The sequence below is a fragment of the Muscardinus avellanarius genome (genome assembly GCF_963383645.1).
Source record: "Muscardinus avellanarius genome assembly, chromosome: 7".
Taxonomy (NCBI): Eukaryota; Metazoa; Chordata; class Mammalia; order Rodentia; family Gliridae; genus Muscardinus; species Muscardinus avellanarius.
Window position 1 is genome coordinate 1,594,989 of NC_137793.1, and position 15,012 is coordinate 1,610,000.

Here is a 15,012-nt window from a genome sequence, read left to right on the forward strand (position 1 = left end):
TTGCAAAGGACCTCACTAAGTAGCTGAGGCTGTTCAAGAACCGAGATCCTCCTGTCTCAGCCTCCTGAACACTGGGATTACAAGCGTGCCCACCACGCCCAGCTCAACACAACTTTTAAGGATGTAAAGATCTCACACGCAGGAGGCCGATGGCCTCACAGGCTTCCCTGAGAATCCATGGCACACACACAAGGCTAGCACTCTGTCTCTGCACACACCAGCAGGCCCACACCAGAGGCAGGAGCGAGCCTGCTGTGTCCACGGGAGAAGCCAAGCGGGCAGTGCTGGGGACCTGGCTTTGGGCAGGGTGGCACAGGGTGATTTGAGCAGGGGGGTGGTCACCTGGTGTGAAGGCCACTGGCCATCAAGAACAGACTGAACTGGGCGTGGTAGTGCACACTTGTAATCCCAGCATTTGGGAGGCTGAGACAGGAGGATCACAAGTTCACGGACAGCCTCAGCTGCTTAATGAGGCTTTCTGCAACTCTGTGAGACCCAGTTTCAAAATAAAGAATAATAATTTAAAAAAAATAGGCCTGGGGCTGGGTGTGGGGGCACATGCTTGTAATCCCAGCATGTGGGAGGCTGAGACAGGAGGATCGCAGTTCATGGCCAGTCTCAGCTGCTTAGTGAGGCCCTTTACAACTTGGTGAGACCCTATTTCAAAATAAAGAATAAAAAATCAGAGCCGGGCAGGGTGGCACACGCTTGTAGTCCCAGCATTCGGGAGGCTGAGACCTGAGGATCGCGGTTCATGGACAGCCTCAGCTACTTAGTGAGGCCCTCGACAACTTAGTGAGACCCTGTTTCAAATTAAAGAATAAAAAATAGGGCTGGGGGTGTATCTCAGAGGTTGAATGCCCCTGGGTTCCATCCTCAGACCCGCAAAAAATAAAAAAAGAATAAAAATTCAGGCTTGGGGGTAGAGCTTGAAGGTAGAATGCCCCAGGTTCCATCCTTAGTACCCACAAAAAAAGAACAGACCGCGGGGGTAGGGGCCAAGGCAGGAGGGAAGAGTGTGGGTAGATGCAATAGTAGACAGGCGGTGAGTGCTCTTGCCCGGGCCCGGTGGTGGCAGCTGAGCGTGGCCGGTGGTAGGCGTGTTGACACACTTGCTGGTGGAGGGCGGGAGAAGGAAGCCCCAGGACAACTAACCGAGCGTCCGCTGCCTGAGGGGCCAGGAGGAGCAGGTCCGGGAGCACCGGGGCTGCCTAGGAGACACGCCAGCCTTGAGGCGCCTCTTTGCCACCCCGGAGGCAGCTGCCACTCGGCTACGCGAGCTATTACTCGAGAATTATCAGCAGATGAGTGGTATTCATTTATTTATTTCTTTATTCATTATTTATTTTGGGTACTGGGGATTGAGCCCAGGGACATTCTACCTCTGAGCTATACCCTCTGTCCTATTTTATTCTTTATTTTGAAACAAGGTCTCAGTAAGTTGTGGAGGGCCTCACTAAGTAGCTGAGGCTGTCCGTGAACTGCGATCCTCCTGTCTCAGCCTCCTAAGTACTGGGATAACAAGCATGCCCCACCACACCTGGCTTTATTATTATTATTATTATTTTTTTTTTTTTGCGGGTCTAGGGAAGGAACCCAGGGGCATTCTACCTCCGAGCTACAGCCCCTGCCCTATTTTTTTATTCTTTATTTTGAAACCGGGTCTCACAGAGTTGCAGAGGGCCTCACTAAGTAGCTGAGGCTGTCCGCGAACCGCGATCCTCTGGACTCAGCCTCCCAAATGCTGGGATTACAAGCATGCGCCACCACGCCCGGCGTCTTTATTATTTTATTTTGAAACTGGGTCTCACTAGGTTGCAGAGAGCCTCGCTAAGTAGCTGAGGCTGGCCTTGAGCCTGCGATCTTCCCATTTCAGCCTCCAAGTACTAGGTATTACAAGGCTGCGCCACCATGCCTGGCTAGATGGGTACTGTTTAAAGGCGTGGGGCTGTGTGAGATCAGCAAAGGACCAAGTATAGGAGAAAGAGTCATGGATGGAGCCCTCAGGTGCTGCACGGTAAGAGGGGTGGAAGAGGCCGGGCGTGGTGGTGCACACTTGTAATCCCAGCATTTGGGAGGCCGAGACAGGAGGATGGCAGGTTCAAGGCCAGCCTCAGCAATGTAGCAAAATCCTATTTGAAAATACAAAATATCAAGGGCTTGGTGGGTGGGGGAGCTTGAAGGTAAAGTGTCCCTGGTTTCAATCCCCAGTACAAAAATAAAATAAATAAATAGTGTTAAACTTTATAGTTGCTGCAACTTGCTCCAAGACCGTCATAAAAATGAGACGTCTGTATATCTGCCTAGCTGCAGAAATTCAACTTAAACAACTTTTGTTTAGGATCTTCACCGTGTTAAGCATGGTGAAAAGTGCTACAGATACTCGAAGAAAGAAAACACACGGACTGGCTGCCAAGTCTAGGAAACGTTGTTGACAAATGAAATATACATTAAGCCGCATATCTGGCTAAATACATAGAGCCCCTACATCGATTTCGCTAGTATAATACACACTCTGATTAGAACTGTGGTTCTACCAGGCGTGATGGTGCACACCTGTGCTCCCAGTCTTGGGAGGCTGAGACAGGAGGATCGCAGGCTCAAGGCCGGCCTCAGCGACTTAGCAGTACTCTCAGCAACTGAGTGAGACCCTGTTTCAAAATAAAAATAAAGTCGGGGAGAGATGTAGCTTGGAGGTAGGATGCCCTTGAGTTCAATCCCAGTACCACACACACACACACACGCACGCACACGCACGCACGCACACACCCCCCTCGGGATTCCTGAGCCAGCAGTCCTGCGTGAGTTCTTTTATCAGCTCCAGTCATCAGCTCTACGACTGCACATGTCGGTTAGCCTCTTTCCTCCCTGTAAACGAGGAACCCAATTATGTTCAAAGGGCAACGTGCCTGAGGTACTTGTTGAAAGTGCAAATTTCTAGCCGGGCGTGCTGGCGCACGCTTGGAATCCCAGCACTCGGGAGGCTGAGTCAGGAGGATCGCACAGGTTCGAAGCCAGCCTCAGCAGTTTAGTGAGGCTCTCGGTAACTTATGACACCTGTTTCCAAATAAGATATAAAACAGGTCTGGGAGTGTAGCCTGGAGGAAGAAAGCCCCTGGGTTCCATCCCCAGCACCACACACACACACACACACACACACACACACACACACAAGCAAAACTCTGGGCCTTATCCCGCAGGTTCCCAATAGGCAGGATGCACATGGTTCCAAGCGCTGCTGGCACTCAGGGGCTGTTCCTGAGACCCAGCCGTGGCAGCCCTCGCCGCGATCCCGTACTTGAGAAGCTGCGACAAGAGGCCAGTCCCAGAAACTAGTGAGACCCTGTTTCAAACTGGAAAAACAAAAAAGGAAAATAGAGCCGGAGGTGTGCCTCAGAGGTAGGAGCCCCGGCTTCGATCCCCAGTGCACACACACAAAACCCTGCTCATCAGCCAGGCGTGGTGGGCACGCTTGTCATCCCAGCATTCGGGAGGTTGAGACCGGAGGATCGTGGTTTGTGGACAGCCTCAGCTACTTAGTGAGGCTCCCTGCAACTTAGTGAGACCCTGTTTCAAATAAAGAATTAAAAAAAAAAAAAAAAAACAGGGCAGGGAGTGTAGCTCGGAGGTCAAATGCCTCTGGGTTCCATCCCCAGACCCGCCCCCCCAAAATATTGCTTATTAGACAATACCTGTTTTTCTAGGAGGTCTTCTTGGGAACAAAAAAGCCTTTTAAAGATTTTTCAATTGATGTCCAGAAGTAGAAGCCCAGCATACCTTAAGCAATTTAATTGAAACACTCTCCCAAGATTTGTTCAGCATTCACGCGTTGACTATTAACTGAGTGTCTGCTACATGCCAGGCGGTCTTCCAGGGCTGAGAGACCGGGAATGTCTGACTCCATAATGCGGCTGCATGGAGCTGGGCAGAAGCCCAGATGTGCTCAGCCAGGCCAGAAGGCCGCGTGTGGGCTCAGGGCGACATCCACTCACTGGTCCAATGACGGGTCGCGGGATCCAGTGGGAGGACAGAGCGATGCAGGAGGTGCAGGTGGGGCTCACGACTGCACCTGTCCAGCCCCCTGCTGCTGCTCACGCTGCCGGCCCACGGGCCACACTTGAAGTAGCATGGGTTTACAGGTTAGGAAACGGAATCGAAATGCCTGCCCTCAACCCTAGGGCTCCTGGAAAATTCTTGGGAACCTGAAGGAAAGAAATGGAAACTGGGAGCCAGGCGTGGTGGCCCATGCCTGGAATCTCAGGCCTTGGATTGCAGGTTTGAGGCCAGCCTCAGCAACTTAGCAAGACCCTGTTTCAAGATAAAAAATAAGCTGGGCATGTTGGCGCATGCTTGTAATCCCAGCACTTGGGAGGTTGAGACAGGAGGATCTGGGTTTTCAGCCAGCCTCAGCTACTTAGTGGGGCCCTCAGCAACTCAGTGAGACCCTGTTTCAAAATAAAGAATAAAAAATAGGAATTCCAATATTTGGAAGGCTGAGACGGGAGGATCACAGTTCGAGGACAGCCTCGGCTACTACTTAGTGAGGCCCTTTGAAACTCAGTGAGACTCTGTTTCAAAATAAAGAATAAAAAATAGAGCAAGGGTGTAGCTCAAAGGTAGAATGCCCCAGGGATCCATCCCCAGTACCCCCAAAAAAGAAAAAAATATAGGGCTGAGGGTGTAGCTCAGAGGTAGAACACTCCTGGGTTCAATTCACACACACACACACACACACACACACACACACACACACAGATTTAAAAACAAATAAGGACACACACACAGATTTAAAAACAAATAAGGGCTGGGGATGTGGCTCAGATAGAATTCCCTAATTTCAATCCCCAGTATGAAAGATAAATAAATAAATAAAGGGGCCCTGGGAAGCCTGGCTAAAGCACGTGCGGGTGAGTTTAGCTTACACACCCTCCGTGTCCGCTGTTTCTGGAGCCCAGCCCTTCCCCTCGTGCTGGGCCGCATGCAGGGCCTCATTCAAGGGAGGGGGAACGTCCCATTGGCCGTCTGGTATATTTTCCTGAGTGGCTACTTGTGCCAAGACCTGTGCAGAACACCTAATTTTGGCATTCAGGAGAGGTCAAACAAAACCCAGCAGCCTCTGCCTCCTGGGTTCCAGGTAGAAACTGCAGCTGGGCCCGGGGCCGAGGGCAAAGCTGCCCGAGCCGTGTGTGGTTCGCTCTCCCGGGCAGCAGCCGGACGTGGCTCCAACTCGGTGTGCCACCGTGCTCAGGAGAGGCCCTTCTGGAGCCCTCGCCAGCCAGCTCAGAGATGGTACTGACTAGTCCCGGGAGACACGGGAAAATGTGCCAGCCAGGACACCTGTCCCTCCTTGGACTTTCAGAGCTGCCCGTGGACCGCAGATGGCAGGAGGCTGGACGGCTAGATCCCTGGGGTCCGCAGATGCCTCCCCAGAAACGCAGCGGCCAGGAAGTCCAGCCAAGCCCTGCCCGACCGAGGCAAAGTGCGAGACGGCCCACTCCGCGCCGAGGGCCCAGCCCGGTCGGAGCGCCACCCAGAGCCCCAGGCCTTGGCTCACCGTCAAGTTGAACTGTGTAAGCATAACCTCTCACCTTCCCGCGGATTCTGATAAGTCAGAGCAGACCTCCCCCATCTGGCAGCCTTACAAAGACGCCTTTTATGTATCTCCTGGAGGCAATGCGGCCTTCCTAGACACACATTCACAAACACTCCGGGACCAATGCGCCACGGACCAGGACGGTGAGCTTGGGATTTAAGCAGAACTTAGCAAGACCTTGTCTCAAAATAAAAAATAAACAGGGCTGAGGGTGTAGGTCAGTGGCAGAGCACTTGTCCGGCATGTGCAGGGATCACAGGCTCGAGGCCAGCCTCAGCCACTTAGCGAGACACTGAGCAATTTAGTGAGACCCTGTTTCAAAAATTTCAAAAGGGTAGGGTATAGTCCTAGATTAGGAAGAAAAGTCTTTAAGTATATGTACGGTTGCTGAGGTAGAACAAGCTGTTTTAGGAGTTAAAATGGCGGAGAAAGTTTCTTGAGAAAGCCCTGGAGATGGACCTGTGCCATGCAGATGGTATATTATTTATCCGACTTTCATTACTATACCAAAATACCCCAGGCCAGATACCTTTATGAAGAAAGGAGGTTCCTTTAACTTACACTGTTGAAGGCTTGAGTGCAGGGCCCCAGCGTGAGCTCAGCTCTGGTGAGGACCTAAGTGGTGGGTGGAGGCCCTGTGGTAGGAGGGGGAGTCACATCTCCAGGTGGGAGGCCAGCTGGGTGGGGGCGCACCCCGTAATCCCAGCTACCCCGGGGAGGATGAGGTGGGAGGCGGGAACGTTTGAGGTTAGCCTAGCAAGACCCTGTCTCAAAATAAAGAATAAGCTGGGTGTGATGGGCAACGCTTGTAATCCCCGTGCTTGGGAGGCGGAGACAGGAGGATCGCGCAGGTTCGAAGCCAGCCTCAGCTGGCTTAAGAGACCCCGTTTCCAAATAAAATATAAAATAGGTCTGGGAGTGTAGCCCGTAGGTAGAAGGGTTCCATCTCCAGTACCACCAATAAATAAATAAATAAATAAATAAATAAATAAATAAAATAAATAAATAAAGGGTGGGGCAGTAGCTCCGTGAGAGAGGAGGTGTCCGGCATCTGTAAGATCCTAGGTTCAACGGCCAGTGCTGGGAGGAGGGCAGGAGGGGCAGCCAGAAGCAATTTGAGGTCTAGATCAAGCTTTTGTGAAGACACACACCCTCACTTTTGTTTTGTTTGGAGTGTTGAGATTGAACCCAGGGACATTCTCTCTAAGCTCTACTCCCAGCCTGATTTTATTTAAAAAAAAATTTTTTTTTGGTAGGTCTGGGGATGGAACACCCCCTCCCAATTTTTTATTCTTTTTTTTTTTTTTTTGTAGATCTGGGGATGGAACCCAGGAGCATTTGACCTCCGAGCTACCAAGCTACACCCTCTACCCTATTTTTTATTCTTTATTTTGAAACAGGGTCTCATTAAGTTGCGGAGGGCCTCACTAAGTAGCTGAGGCTGGCCATGAACCGCCATCCTCCTGTCTCAGCCTTCCGAGTGCTGGGATCACAAGCGGGCGCCACCATTCCCGGCTCATAGGACATGTTTTGATGTGGGGGTGACGGACCCTTCAAGAGATGGGGCCTGGTAAGAGACCCTCAGGGCACGGGGTCCCGCCGTGTGCCGGTAATGCATCTCCTGAAGAGAGTTCTCAAAAAGAGAGAAGCTGGTGTGATGATCCATTCCTGTAGGATCCCAAGGTCGCAGCCAGGCTCAGCAACTCAGCGAGGCCTCTGCAACTCAGTGAGACCCTATCAAAATAAAGAATAAAAATAGGGCGGGGGTGTAGCTGGGAGGTCGAATGCCCCTGGGTTCCATCCCACAAACAAACAAACAAAAACATGTCCTGTGGGTTCCAGAGAGAGGAGTGTCGTCTGCCTGGCTCACCGTGGCGCGGGTACAGAATGGCGTGTGTGAAGCCCTGGAGGCCTCCGCAGGAAGGACCTGCCCTTTGTGAGGAATGTCCGTCCATCAGGAGCCACCAGAGGTAAAGAGGAGGTCCCACGGTTGTACCTAATTAAAAGGAGGACTCTTGTTCTTGGGAGGCTGAGACAGGAGGATCACAGGATCAAGGCCAGCCTCGGCCACTCAGCAGGACACTCAGCAACTCAGTAAGACCCTGCTTCAAAAACTTAAATAGGAGCCGGGCGTGGTGGGCGCGCTTGTGGTCCCAGTACTTGGGAGTCTGAAACAGGAGGATCTGGGTTCCTGGACAGCCTCAGCTACTTAGTGAGGCCTTTTGCAACTCAGTGAGGCCCTATCAAAATAAAGAATAAAAATAGGATGGGGGTGTAGCTCGGAGGTAGAATGCCCTTGGATTCAATCCTCAGTACCCAAATACATACACACACACACACACACACACACACACACACTAAAATGGCAGTCCCCCTTTTGTGCCAGGGATGGAACCCAGGGTCTAATGCTTGCTACACAGGAGCTCCGCCATTGAGTCACACGCCAGTACCCCAATCCGGGTTTTATTAATGGTGTCCTGGCCTAGGAAGCCTCCCGCAGCAAGGTGGCCATCTTGGGACCCTCTCCGGGCCCCAGTGAAGTACTTGTGACAGGGTGGTCCTGGGTGCTGCGGCTACTGGACATCTGGACCCACAGGTCTAGAGATGGCGAGGGGCCTGCAGGATGCTTGGTCTGCAGCCGGGGCCAGGGAGAGCCCTGGACTTGACTCGATCCCGTGTGCTGGCACCCCAGTGTGCTTGGAGACAAGGGGGCTCTTTGGGGACTGCCCTCCAGCTCGGCCTGCTCCAGGCAGAATACCTGCAAGTTCTGCAGAAAGACAGGCCTGTGTTGCAGTGGTGAGGAGGTTGGCAGGGCGGCTGGCCCGTGGCAAGGCAGAGGGACTGTGGGGCCGGGGGGCCTCCCACCGCTGTGACCCTAGCTGCCCACGGAGCCCAAGGAGAGGCCCCTGCCGTGGGGTGGCCAGTCCTCTGGCTGGCACCACCCTGACCCCAGGCGACGTCACAGCCAGGGGGAGGCGACATTCTTAGGTAGAGACTTCAGTCCTGACGTGCCTGCCGTGGTGCGAGGAGGGGTGCCGGAGGAAGGGGCAGGGTGCACAGGCGCGTGGGCCGTGTGTGCCCACCGTGTGTCGGATGCCCACCCAGGCCTGGGCCGCCTCTCAGGAGCGCCCATCTTCTGTGCTATTTGCCCAGACAACCTAAGAGTAACTTCCACTTCATGCCAGGTTCTGTTTTTTGATGGATAGGACGCTGCCCAGCAGCTACCCCCACTTCATCTAGGACCAACATCAAGTGGGAATGAGTCGGCATTGCTATGCACACACGGTACAGTGACCAAAAGAGACAGGAGCCACCTCCACTCGGCCGGAAAGTCTACAGAAGAGCGGTCCCCTGGGCGAGGTGGCGCACACCGTGAGCCCAGCCTTAGGAGGCGGAGATGGGAAGAGGGCAGCTTCGAGGCAGCCTCTGCAACGCAGTGAGACCTCAGCCGCTTAGGGCCGCCCTGTCTCAAAACAAAAATAGGCTGGGGCCGGGCGTGGTGGCACGCTTGTAATCTCAGCATTTGGGAGGCTGAGACAGGAGGATCGCGGTTCACAGAGCTTCAGCTATTACTTAGTGAGGCCCTCTGCAACTCAGTGAGACCCTTTTTCAAAATAAGGAATAAAAAATAGGGCTGGGGTGTAGCTTGGAGGTAGAATCCACCTGGGTTCCATCCCCAGTACTGCAAAAAAAAAAAAAAAAGGACTGAGAGTGTAGCTCAGAGGTAGAACACCCAAGTTCAGTACACACGCGTGCACGCGCACACACACAAAGGTCCCTATGTGGGCGACACAGTAGACAATGGGCTGGCGAAAGCGGCTTTGGTGGCGATGAGTGATGACGAGACCGTCTGTGGATGCCGGGGTGCAGCCCCTGTGGGCGCAGCCACGACAGGGCGGCACTGGGCAGCCCGGTGAACTGTCACTGAGTGACAGGAAAGGAAGCTGACCTGTGAGACGGCAGAGCTCGCCTCGGAGAGTGCAACGGAGCCGCAGGCCGATCGCAGCTGAGCCGCCAGGTGCGATGGTGCACGCCCCTAACTGTATGCCTGTGCGCCAGCACCTGGGAAGCTGAAACAGGAGGCGCACGACTTCGAGGACAGCCCCGCAATTTAATGAGACCCTGCTTCAAAATAAAAAATAAAAAGGCCTGGGGGTGTAGCTGGGAGGTCGAATGTCCCCGGGTTCAATCCCCAGTACCCCTTCTCCTCCTCCTCTTCCTCCTCCTCCTCCTACTTTATTATTATTATTATTATTATTATTATTATTATTATTATTATTACAGAGAGACATAAAAGCCTGTTCATTAAGGCCTGGGGATGTGTCTCAGTGGTAGAGTGCTTGCCTAGCACGTATGAAGATCTAAATTCTGCCCCTAGCAAAACACACACACACACACACACACACGAGCTTATGAGATGCTGAGGGGTTACCATATATGATGCAATTATCATATAGAAAAGTCAAAGCCACGGAGGGATGACTGATAAATGGCTTGCTGATACCTGATAAAGGATTAGGACGAGCGGAGAATCGCGGCCAGGTGACGGGTGACAGGCCCACAGGTCGCGGTCAGACCCGAAGAGCTGGGTAGGTAGAGACCCGAGTCGGGCACTAGAGCTGGAGGGTCGGGAGGAGAGAAGGTCTGCGGGTGCTCCCGGAGCTGCGGCTGCGCCCTCACGGCGGATGCACCAAGGGCCGGCAGGGCGCGGCTCTCCCGGTTTGCCTCACCGTTGGCCCCGGTCTCTGCCACCTTCGCTTCCGTGCTGGGTGGCGCCAGCACCCCCCAGGGACCTGGTACTCGCTCTCAGTGGGCTCCCTTTTGCCGGTCAGATCTGTCAAGCAAGAGCTGCCTCCCAGCTTCCAGGGTTCTTGTCCTGAAGCTCTGAGTACACGAGGTCCCTGGGGACCGGGCTGGGGCAACAGGATGCGCAAGAGCCTAGCCTGAGCCGGCTGGCACAACCCCGTCCCAAGTCCCGCCCGGGGCTGCGGGATGGGGTGGCGCGCGTGAGTCATCGGGCCGCAGGCGCAACAGCCCTTGTCGGAGGGGCCCGAGTAGTGGTGCTGTGGCTGACCCCAGGGCCAAGGCCCCGCTGAGAGGGAGGGATAGGAATTTCCCCAAGCTCTCCAGAGCCTCACAGGGCGGGACCTGGATTGTGGCGGCGCGGAGGGCGGCCTGCGGACCGATGCTAGGAGCTCTGAGGACCGCTGTGTCCCCAGCCGGGCGGCCCCCGGCCTCGGCCCCAGCCTCCCTCCACATTTAAGGAGCACTACTGTGTGCCCGCCCCGACTGCAGGCCAGGCCCTGCCCTCGGAGCCTGTGTGCTGGTCAGGGAGTCCGTCTGGCCAGCAAATGTGGCAGACCTCCTGTTTAAGCAGGGTGGGGTGGGCCGTCTGGGCCACCTGCGTGCTCGGGCTCCAGGACTGCTGCAGCAACGCGTCACACACAGGACGGCTTGCAGTGGAAGCTTGCTCTCAAGTCCTGGGGGTCGGAAGTCTGAAATCAAGGCGCCGATGAGGCCACCTCCCTCCAAAGCCTTCGGGGGAGAACCTCTCCCAGCCTCCGGTGTCCCAGCTAGAAGCAGGACCCCTCCGCAACCCTGCCAGGAGCCTCAGCTGAGCTTGGGTGCCCCCATGACAGGGTCTTGGGGGCACTGGACATGAGCAGCCCCACCGAGGGGCGGTCTTCCTTGCTCTGGGCCTCCCTCTGCCCCTTGGCCCCCTGCACCCCTTGAGAGAGCAGCAAAGAACCCTGACCCAACCTCTGCCTTACCCGCCTTCCGGTGGCAGAAACCCCGCCTTTAGTGAGTTCAGCAGTGCTTGCCCCTGTCCCCGGGACTCTGCCAGGAGGACGGTGGTGGGCAGGGACTTGCTGCCAGGAGCCTGGCGGCATCTCGGCAAGTCCTACAGAGCCGGGTGGTGGGCGGCGCGTGCCTGTCCTCCTGGTCCTTGGGAGGCGGAGACAGGAGGATCACAGGTTTGAGGACAACACCAGATAACTTAGTGAGGCCCTATTTAAAAATAAAACATAAAAAATAGGGCTGAGCGGTGTAGCTTAGAGATGGAATGCCCCGGGTTCAATTCTCAGTACCACAATTAATAAATAAATGAATAAAGCTGGGCGTGGTGGCACACGCTTGTAATCCCAGCATTTGGGAGACTGAGACAGGAGGATCGCGGTTTATAGCCCTTTGCAACTCAGTGAGACCCTGTTTCAAAATTTTAAAAAATAAGCCGGGCGTGGTGGCGCACACTTGTCATCCCCGCGCTTGGGAGGCTGAGACAGGAGGATCGCACGGGTTCAAAGCCAGCCTCAGCTACTTAATGAGGCTCTCAGCTACTTATAGCCCGGAGGTAGAAAGCTTCTGGGTTCCACCCCTAGTGCCAACACACACACACACACACACACACACACACACACACACACACACACACACATATGTATGTATGTATGGGCTGGGGATGTAGCTTGAAGGTAGAATGCCCGTGGGTTCCATCCCCACTACTGCAAAAATAAATAAATAAATAAATGAATAAATAAATTTAAAAAAGCCTGGGGTGTTGCTCAGAGATAGAAGTCCCCTGTTCAATCCCCGATGCATGCATGGGTATATACGTACACACACACTCACACACATACACTCCTTCAGGAGACCTGTCACCCAGGCCCAGGAGGAGCTATTCTATGGGGCTGTACTGTGAGGCTGCAGGCCACGGGGTGAGGGGAAACAGGCAGCCCTGCATGTGCAGCGGCCTCTGCCTCTTCCTCTCCCGCCCACCCTCGATCACCCTGTTCCTCCAGGCGGCACGGCTCCTCCAGCTCCTCCGAGCACTGGCATCCATGGCTGTTGGCGGCCTTTGGACTGAGAAAGCTGGGCCTCCAGGGAGCGGGGAGAGGCCAGACCGCTAACTCCCAGCCGGCGGGCGGGCTCACACGCAGGGCCCTCACCCAGACAGCCCCATCCTGCCCTCTCCCTGGGGGATGGCCTGGCCGGCTCTGGGCCCCGCGAGTGCCCACTGGGGTGTGCCGGGGTGGAGGCCCCAGAGTGCTCCTCCTTTCCTGCCCGAGGGGCTGGAGAGCAGCCTGGGGAGGTGTGCCCACCCCAGACCTCCAGGGACCCAGAAGACGGGTGCAGGAGGGGGAGCCAGCCATGTCTAAGAAGGAGCTATTTGGGGTTGGCAGTAATCAAGTCTAGCTCCAGGTGGCCCCAGATAGCCTGATCATGGGAGCCAAGCGTCTGCGAGGCCAAGGGGCCAGGGCAGTCCCCGGCAGGGATCGGGCGGCGGGCCTCCAGCCCTGGACCTGACTTCCAGCCCCTACTCCATCCTGGAGCGCCGTCCAGGCCTGGCCCCTCGCAACTGCCCGGGCTGACGCAGCCTGCAGACCCGCCCTCACCAGTCCCAGTGCGGGCCCACGAGCAGACACGGAGAGAGGCTCCTCGAGTAAGGGCTTTGCGGAGATTTTATCACGCGCCAGAGGAGTAGGGAGAAGCCAGGGGTTTGGCTAAGCCTGGCTTTGAGCCCATTGCTCGGAGGTCAGGACTCCTCCAGGCTTGGCCTGAGCCTCTACTGGGGTCCAGTTCCTGGCCCGGGCCGCTGGCTCGGCCTCCTCTTAGGCTCACCTGCCAGCTGCCTCGCTGAGGCCAGCCTGCGGGCTTGCCACCGAGGCCGGCAGCGCGCCCCGGGGTGCACCTGGTGACCCTTGGCCCCACCCTCTGCTGAGCTGCTCATATCTGGCTGAGCCCCCATGGTCCCCTCAGAGGGGAGGGAGGCCAACGGGGCTTTGGCCCACGCTGTGGAGCGCGAGCAGGGCTCCCGCGCCAAGTGGGGATGGAGGTACAGACACCTGATGCCCTGGAGGAGGGGGCTGGTCACCTCTGCTCAAAAGCCAACGTCTGCTTGCGCTGGGCACCAGGATCCTGCCGTGTGCCCTGTCCTGAGGAGGCCCTGGAGCCCATCTGGAGATCGGCCGGGCATGGCCTCCTGTCTGGGGCGCGGTCCCTAAGCCCAGCAAATCCAGACTTGGGACACTCAGTGTCCTTGGGCAGCAAGAGGAATGAGAAGCATCTTCTCCCAACCCTCCCCTGCGCGGCTCTAGGGAGCCCTTGTCCCCGCCTACCCGCTACCTGTGCGCTTCCTGAGGCCCCCAAAGCTACGGTCCAGCACGGGGGTCATGCGTTGCCGGTATTCGGTGTTTGGTAGCTGTGTTACCGTGGGCAAGGTATGTGGCCTCTCTGGGCCTCATTTAACTTACTTATAACATGGAAGCCATGATAATTCTTACCTTCAAGAGTTGTGAGGGTCAGATCCCGGCGAGCACATAGGGAGCGCTGGCGTGATTAGCACTGGTATTTGTGGGTAGCTGGCTTGAATCTGGTCCTCCTGCCCTCTCCTCCATCCCCTGCCTCCAGACTTGTCTCAGTCCTAGCTGGGTGGCTGGTCAGGTCCGGGGGGACCAGCAGGCAACGATGTGCATCTGAGCATCCGGTACGGAGGAGCCTCCAGACCTGCACTCTGGCTTTGACCACGCTTTCTGTTTTGGGTACTGGGAACTGAACCCAGGGACTTTACCTCAGAGGTATTTCCCAGCCTCATTTTATTTTTTATTTTTAAACCTGGTCTCGCTAGGTTGCCGAGGCTGGCCAGGAACCGGCCATCGCCCTGTCTCGACCTCTCCAGTCCTGGGATGACAGGCATGTGGCCCCACGCCCGGCCTGCCCACCACTCTTTATGCTAGGGGATTTCAGGAATCAGCATTTCTGTGCTAGAAGTCAAAGTCAGGAAACACAGAGGGCCAGGGAGTCCTCAGAGGCCACAGAGCAGAGACTAGAGCCGGCCACCTGTGGTCCGGGCCCTCTCCCCACAGGGCTCCACAGCTCGGCTCCTTCAGAAGCTGCGCTCCAAGTCTTTCCTGCTCAGAGAGAGCAGCAACCAGCCACAGCCAACCCCCTGGGCCTGGAGCCCCAAGCCCTGCCGACCCACAGGCCGCGGAGACGTTACCGGAGCTGATGATTCAACTTCCTGCCTTTTGAGAGCGCCCAGACCACAGAGGTTTTTCTCTCTTGGAGGACAGGCTGCCTCCCTGGGGAGGGCCAACCACAGTGGGCCAGGGCCCAGCCACAAACAACAAGGCCCAGGCAGTGACGGGCAGACCCAGGGGGCCGCACGAGGCCCTGGCTGGCTGCCTCCGAAGCCTGTCTCTCTTCCGGTTCCTGACGCTCATCCTGGCTGGGCGTGGGGTGGCGCATGCCTGTAATCCCGCGATTTGGGAGGTTGAGACAGGAGGATCAAAGGTTTGAGGCCAGCCTCAGCAACTTAGTGAGACCCTGTTTCAAAATAAAAAATAAAATAGGGTTGGAGGGTGTAGCTCAGAGGTAGAACGGCCCTGAGTTCAATCCCCGATCTCACACACACACACACA